The sequence below is a fragment of the Martes martes genome (genome assembly GCF_963455335.1).
Source record: "Martes martes genome assembly, chromosome: 4".
NCBI classification, from domain to species: Eukaryota; Metazoa; Chordata; class Mammalia; order Carnivora; family Mustelidae; genus Martes; species Martes martes.
In genome coordinates this window covers 139400062-139408266 of record NC_137891.1, presented here as the reverse complement: position 1 = coordinate 139408266, position 8205 = coordinate 139400062, and the positions used below count along the sequence as shown (strand labels likewise).

The 8205-nt window shown below is 37.1% G+C and overlaps 1 pseudogene across 1 annotated transcript; it reads right to left on the bottom strand.

Moving 5' to 3' along the window:
* Positions 1-4576: 4576 nt before the first annotated feature.
* On the bottom strand, positions 4577-5186 carry LOC308342053 (translationally-controlled tumor protein-like; annotated as a pseudogene). Its single transcript has one exon. The product of its transcript is annotated as a translationally-controlled tumor protein-like (transcript).
* Positions 5187-8205: the final 3019 nt, after the last annotated feature.

The window sequence follows — 8205 nt, the reverse complement described above, 5'->3', positions numbered from 1 at the left end:
GGACGCTCTCCAGAAAACCCACAAAAGCACTTCATAAGAGCCAGAATCCCGGGGAGCAAAGTACACTGCAGCTGCTCCGGCCATATAAAACAGTGCCGTTCCCCTAATCCCCTGTGCCTTGGCCTGAATCTGAGGGCTTAGACAAGCCAGCAGCCAGTGAGCAGAAGAAGTAGCTGGGAACCGATGAAGACGCCGACCAGGAACATCACGGCCTCCTCTGTGGGCTTCCCTGCCTAGGTCAGGCCCCCACTGGGATGAGAAGCTTTATATTGGACAAGAATTTGAAGTTGTGATGGTTACCCTGGACCAGGCTTAAGTTATGTGATTATTAGGCTAGAGTGGATTTTTTTAATGCCCAAACAAAGGGACTATTTATTATCTAAGCATGACTGGAAAAGCCAAGGGACTTGCCAATATTTTATCTGTGCGGGGAATGAAAGAGAAGAGATGGGAAAGGTTTTTTTTTTTTAATTTTTTATTAAAATGCAATACACATACAGCAATTGCCTTTATCGTAAGTATACAGCTTGACAAATTTTCACAAACTGAACACATCCATGTAGCCAGCACACAGATCAAAATATAACCCCCCAGAAAACCCCTTTGGGCTCCCTCTCAGTACTCCTTCTCCCTCAGATAACGACAATGCTGACTTCTAAGAGCACAGATGAGTTTTGACCTTTTGTATCTTACATAAACAGAACCATACGCTATGAGCACACTATGACTCTTTTGTGTCTTTTTTTGCTTAACATGCCGCTTGTGAGATTCACCCATGTTGTCATAGATTTTTTTAAAGATTCTATTTATTTATTTAAGATAGAAAGAGAGTGAAAGAGTGAACATGACCAGGGGATAGAGGGAGAGGGAGAAGCAGGCTCCCCGCTGAGCAAGGAGCCTGATGTGGGACTCGATCCCAGGACCCCGGGATCATGACCTGAGCCGAAGGCAGACACTTAACGGCGGAGCCACTCAGGTTTCCCCTCACAGATTTTTTTATTTTCACTGCTGTGTAGAATCCCTTTGTGTGGCTACACCATATTTTATTTCTCTATACTTCTGCAGATCGCCATTTGAATAGTCTTGTTATATATGTTCTAGTATATAGGTCTTTATTTCTGAATATATATACACTGCTGGTTTATAGACTGTGCACACATTCAGCTTGAGTAGATATTGCAAAAACGTCTGTATCAATTTTCACTCCCACCCTCAGTGTATGTGAGTTCTGTTGCTTTACCACCTCACCTGATATTTTCCTACTTTTTCATTTTATTCATTCAGATGGGCACAAGGGTATCTCATGGTGGTTTTAACTGCTTTCTCTTGAAGACCAATGAAGGCAAGCATTTTTAAATGTTTATTGGCCATTTCTCCACCTTTCTTTGTGAGGTGACCAAGTTTTTGCACTTTTTTGTAAATGGATTATCTCTCCTTTTCTTATTACTTTGTAGGAGTTCATTGCGTACACTTGATATGAAGTCTTTGTCACATGTAGGTATTGAAACTATCTTCTTTCAATCTGGGTTGCCTTCGTAATGTCTGAAGATATTTTGATGAACAGGAGTTATCAATTTTAACATCCAATGTGTAATGTTGGGTATGGATTCAAATAAAAAAAAACTTTCTCATGGATATATCCAATTCACCAACACTATTTATGGAATTAACTACCTTTCCTCTATAGTGTTGTATTTGTTAGAAACTAGATTCCACATAGGTATGGGTCTATTTCTGGACTTTATCCTGTTCTACTGGTCATTTATCTATCCTTGCACCAATATCATACTGTTTTAATTATTTACTACAGTGTTCTAATACATAATGATATCTAGTAATGGAATTATTTTTAAAGAGTTCCTTTGGGTGTGCCTGGGTGGCTCATTCAGGGAAACGTCTGCCTTCTGCTCGTGTCCCAGGGTCTCTGTTCATCAGGGAGCCTGCTTCTCCCTGCCTGCCACTTCCCCTGTTTGTGCGTGCTCTCTCTCTGTCATATAAATAAATAAAATCTTAAAAAAAAAAAAAAAAGAATTCCTTAGAAGTTCTGAATTCTTGGGGTGCCTGGGTGGTTCAGTCAGTTAAGTCAGTTAAGTGTTTGCCGTCAGCTCAGGTCATGATCCTGGAGTCCCTGGATCAAGCCCCACATCAGGCTCCCTGCTCAGCGGGGAGTCTGTTTCTCCCTCTGCGCTTCACCCTGCTCATGCTCTCTCACCCTGGTCATGCTCTCTGGCTCTTGCTCTCTCAAATAAATAAATGAAACCTTAAGAAAAAAAAAATCTGAATTCTTTGTATTTTCCTATGAAATTTAAATCCTTGGGTGCCTGGGTGGCTCTGTCAATTAAACATCTGCCTTTGGCTCGGGTCATAATCCCACAGTCCTGGGACTGAGCCCTGTGTCAGGATCCCTGATCAGCGGGGAGTCTCCTTCTCCCTCTGCCCCTCACCCTGCTCATGCTCTCTCACTCTCTCTCTCTAAAATACATATAGAAAATATTAAAAAAAAACAGAAATTTAAATCATCTTCATAATTTTATGTCAACTACACCTCAATAAAGCTGAAATTAAAACAAAAAATAAATAAAATCAGTGCATAATTCCTGACCAAAAAAAATGGCTGGAATTTTGATTGAAACTGTTTTGAATTTATATATAAACTTTTGGGGAAATTTATATCTTTAAAAAGTTTAGTTTTCTAAATCATAACCATGGTGTATCACTTTATTTAGTTCTTAATTTACTTTGAGTAATGTTTTCTAGCTTTCAGTATAGGGCTCTTGCACAAATTTTGCTATATATACGCTTACATATGTTGTGTTTTTATTCTACTGTAAGGGTATTGCTTTTTCAACTTTCATTTTCTCTTTTTTTGGTATATGAAAATATAATTTATTCTACATAGCCTTTGTGGAGAATAATTTTTTTGAAGAACTTTAGTGTGCTAGGTACTCAATACGATACTTTTCGTTTATATTGTCGCTTTGATTTTCACCACAATCTTGCAGCTGTATTCCATCTTCATTTGTTAGAAAACATGAGGTTCAGAATAAGGAAGAAATTTTCCCAAAGTCACACAAAAAGTATTTGAATTGGTGTTTTGTTTTTTTTTTAAAGATTTTCTTTATGTGGCAGACAGAGATCACAAGTAGGCAGAGAGGCAGGCAGAGAGAGAGAGAGGAGGAAGCAGGCTCCCCGATGAGCAGAGAGGCCGATGCGGGGCTCGATCCCAGGACCCCGGGATCAGGACCTGAGCCAAAGGCAGAGGCTTTAACCCACCGAGCCACCCAGGCGCCCCTGTTTGAATTGGTTTTGAAGAATAGATCAATTTTCTTATTTGAAGACATGTCATGGAAAAGGCCATTCAAGCATAGAAACTGTCCTTAACAAAGCAAAAAAAGGCAGGCAAGTAAAGGAAAGGACAGGGAAGGAGGAAACGGATAAAGGAAAAGGAGGGAAAGGTGAGATGTTCCTTCTGATTAGGTTCCTTCTATGGGTTCTGGTACCTTGAAAAATAAAGTCAGAAAGGCAAACTGAAAACCAGACTGGAGGGTTCCTAAGTAAATATGAAAGGTTTTTCACTTCCAGTCTTTAGACTCTAGCCTTGTGGGATCTGGCAAATCTGGAAGAAAAATTTGGCAATGGGATTGAGACTCATCAAGTCTACAATTTTGTCTCTCTAGCCATGTGAAACCCCCAAAATGTCTGTTTTTCTGACCTTAGCAGTCACTTCTTACTGGGCAAATTCTGGTTTGTCACCCTCTTGCTTGCCAAAAACTTGGCAAAAACTCCTAAAAAGAAAATATCTGCCGACCTTTAGCTCAGATCTCATGGTTTTCTGTCTTTGGAATCTTAATCCATCTAGTCTTCATGGTTTGTACAGTTTTCTGAACCTTGACATAGATGGCTATTGTAGTTTAGCTGGTTTTCCTAGTTGTCCTTGACTGGAGACTTGACCTGTCCTGTATTTCTCCATTCTACCACGGGTGGAGGTCAAACTTTGCTCTTTATGTTTCTATTAAGAGGTTTTTGGTTTTTGTTTTTTGATTTTTGTTGTCACTGTTGTTTTTAAAAATTACTCTTATATAATTTATGTTCAATAAATTCAAAGATCTTAAGTATACAGTTAGGTAAATTGTTTTGTTATTGTGTTTGCTTCCAACTGTGTTAATCTCTTTTTATACTTTTGGTAATCTCTTCCAGAGTTAACTACTTCCGTTTTTCGGTGAAGAAATGTGTAAGGAATCTACTTCAAATGTTGGCACAGCTATGAGCATGGCCTTTCCTTTCACCTGAACTCAGAATTAAGATTTTTGGCTCTTGTTTTTTAGGTTCCAGTCCTAGTTCCACAGTTTTCACTGTGGAAGTTATCCACAGTCTTCTGCTTTCTCACAATAGTCTACAACCAAAGTTGCTTCTCCAGGACTCAACACAGGATGGATTTAAATATCTGTTAAATGAAGAACATCTCAAATTGGTTGAAATGCATTTTATTTTTAGACAGCCTATATGACCTGATTTTTTTTTTCTTAAAAACAATTGCTCTACTGCAAATAAATCAAGGTCAAAATAAATAAAGAGCTCAAGATGACATGGGTCCCATTTGTTTTAGTTCAGGTATTGCATGGATGAAAAGCAGTGGCCAGTTATGACAACCAGTGATACATCCAAAGTCATAGCCAAATTCGTGAACATTTTTCCGTTTCTAAACCACCCTTAAAGAAAATCATATATGGGGTCCCACCATCCTCATGGTAGTCCAGCAGAGCAACCATCCCATCTGGATTCATGTTTTCACCAACAAAGAAGTTGTAGTTTTTGAAATAAGCAAAGATATGCTTGATTTGTTCTGCAGCCTCTGTCATAAAAGGTTTTCTTCTTTCTGGCCTCAGTGCTTCAAGTTTACCTTTGATTGATTTCATGTCATCTTTGATGTACTTCTTGTAGACTTCTTCTGTGAAGCCAGTTTCCTGCAAGTGATGGTTCATGACAATATCAACACCAGTGATGATTGTGCTTTCAGTCCCTTCACCCTTGGGGCCTTTGTTGGAGGCATTTCCACAAATAAGTGAGTCATCAATGTTACCCTCTGTCTTACTGCCATCTTCCCCACCTCTGTGCATAACCCATGGGCCATCCCATATCTTGGAGAACATCTCATCATTGTTAATGGTGTTCGGGTAGATGATCATGATGGTAGCTGGAGAGAGACAATGGAGGCCCAACTTAGCAGGACTCATGAGCTCTGAGTAAGCACCCTGCTGCCAGAGTGGCACTTGGGGTGAGGGGGAAGCAGGTGGAAAAGAGAGTAAGTTTAATAAATGTATACATCACATAACCAGCAACCCCAATCATGATATGTTGTATTTCCATTACATCAGAACATTCTTCATGACCCTTTAGATGTAAACCTACAGAAGGAAACATTGTCCTGATTTCTACCATTATAACTTAGTTTTGCTTTTTCTGATTTTCAGATAAATGGAATTAAACCATATGTTCAATACCGTATCTGGCCTCTTTTACTCAGCATAATGTTTTTGAGACTCATCCATATATGAGTTCATTTTTATTTCTGAGTAGAGTTCGATATCATGAATATACCATATTGTCTATCCAATCTTCTGTTGATGGACATTTGTTTATGTCGGTTTGTGATTATTATAACTAAAGTTGCTATGAACATTCATGTACAAGTTTTCTTGTGGACACACAGTCTCATTTCCCTTGGATATATACTTAAGAACAGAATTACTGAGTTGTATAGTGAGTGTATGTTTAACTTAATGAGAAACATATAGAGTATATGAAAGTATCCTAGGGTGGCCACAGTAAAGTATCACAGAATGGGTGGCTTAAAACAACTGAATTCTATTGTCTCACAGTTCTGGGGACTAGAAGTCCAAAATCATGATATTAGGAAGGCTATGATCCCTCTAAAGGCTTCAGGAGAGGATCCTTCTTTCTTTTATAGCTACTGATAACCCCAGATGTTCCTTGGCTTCTATCACTCTAATCTCTGCCCCCACCTTTACATGACTTTCTCTTTTTACCTCTGTCTTCAATTGCCATCTTCTTATAAGAACATTAGTTGTATTGGACTAGGGGTCCATATTGTGATTCACCACATTACCTAATTACATCTGCAATGATCCTATTTCTAAAAAAGGCCACATTCTGAGGTACTGAGTGTTGAAATTGACTGTTCTTTTTTTCTACAATGTCTAATCTTTTAAAATCTACCCAGTACATTTTTCTTTTTTGATATTGTATGTTTCAGCTCTCGAATCTCAAGTTGATTATTTTAGAGTTCCCATTTCTCTTTTGGGATTCCATGTTTATCCATTTTGTTCATCTCTTATTTGTAGTCCTTTAAAATATTTATAATAGGTGTTTTAAAAGTCCTGTCTCAATGCTAACATAAGGGTCATCTGTGGGCTTGCTTTTCTTGACTATGTTTTCTCTTTGACTGATTCTCCAAAAGTAATATTTTATAATGGATATAGAGGATCTATGTTATAGAGATAATGTATTTTTATATCCTTCCCCTAAAGAATGTTGAGTTTGTACTAACAGACAGCTAAGCTATTGGCACATCAGTCTTATTTTTTCCGGTTTTATTGGGAAATAATTGATATACTATGTAAGTTTAAGATGTATAGCATGAGAGTTTGAGTTACATAAATTGTGAAATGATTATCACAATAGGTTCAGCTAACTTCCATCATCTCATATAGATACAATATTCAAAAAAGAAAGAAGAAAAGAAAACACTTCTCCTTGTGATGAGAACTTTTAGGATTTATCTTCTTGACAACTTTCCTATACATCACATAGCACTGTTAGCTGTTGTCATCACGTTATACATTGTATCCCTAGTACTTATTTACATTATAACTAGAAATTTATACCCTTTGACCATCCAATTTTCTTCCACTTGCTTTCTCCACCCACCCCCTGTTTCTGATAACCACAAGTCTGTATTCTAGTAATGTTAAATGGAATCTTGTTTTAGGTTTTGTTATAGTGGATTTGTTTCCATTCTGCATTTAACTCTAGATTGGAGCCCTTAGTCCTAAGCTTATTCATAAAGTATGGCATTTCTGAGGTTTTAGTGAAACATCTAAGATGTTTCTCAAACTCTTCTTAATTGGCAGAATTTGAATTTCAAACTCTTTCTCCCAGGTCCTTGCAGCTACTGAAACCTTTACCTCCTAGCTGCTGCTCTTTGCTAGGCTTCTTGGATTCTCACTGTGCATTTACAGTTTTGGAGTCAACTAAAAGATTTGAAAGGAATTTCAGTGAAGAACTTGAAGGGTAGTACACAACTATTAATGTAAGAGGTATGTTCCTCATCACTTGGGATAGGCTAAGTTGATCTGCAAGAACAACTAAAAAAATCTCAGTTTTCAGTAGCTTTCAAAGGAGTGAGAGTTGTAGCTTGCCTCAAACTAACACTCTAGCTGATAACAATTATGGACTTGTAGACTCTGGGCTTTATTTCAATGTTTATTTGAAAAACATACAGCTATCACACCAATCCTTTGATTTTAATCATATTATTACTTAAGTCCAGTTAATTAAAATAAAACTTGTCAATTTAAAGAAAAACATGAAAAAAATAATAGCACAATTAATGCCTGGAAATGGACAAAATTTCTGAAGGTGGTATCCTAGTTACTGATGTATGACAAATAGTAGTATATTCTCCTAAGTCCAAAGCACACTTAGGTTAGGCAAAAGAATGTGTCTGAGATGGTTACTTGAACAATGACGAACAGTTAATTAAAATAATACGATCCTTTTTACTAAAAATTGACTATAATAGTATATTACTAAGGAGGTATAGTTTTAGCAAAATATTGAGTACATTCACAGGTTTTGAGGAATAATAGTAAGAGTTAAAAACAGTAAGAGTAATATTATAATTTTACTTTAACTTTACTTGTAATTTGATGCTTTAACTAATACTGCCATTAAGTTTCTCATGTCTTTAGTTAAGCTGTAATATTAGACCAGATAATGACTTCTTTACTTTGAATTTCTCAGGGTCTAGTTTAAAGTTTGTAGAATAAGCCAATATTGTAATGTATTTTGAGATTTGCCAATGATGAGTAAAAATAATTATGATTCTTCAAGAAGTTTATATAGTTTTGGCCTTGGCCATGCATATTTTACTCCTTTTCAGCTCCTTTTTCTATTTCTTAAATG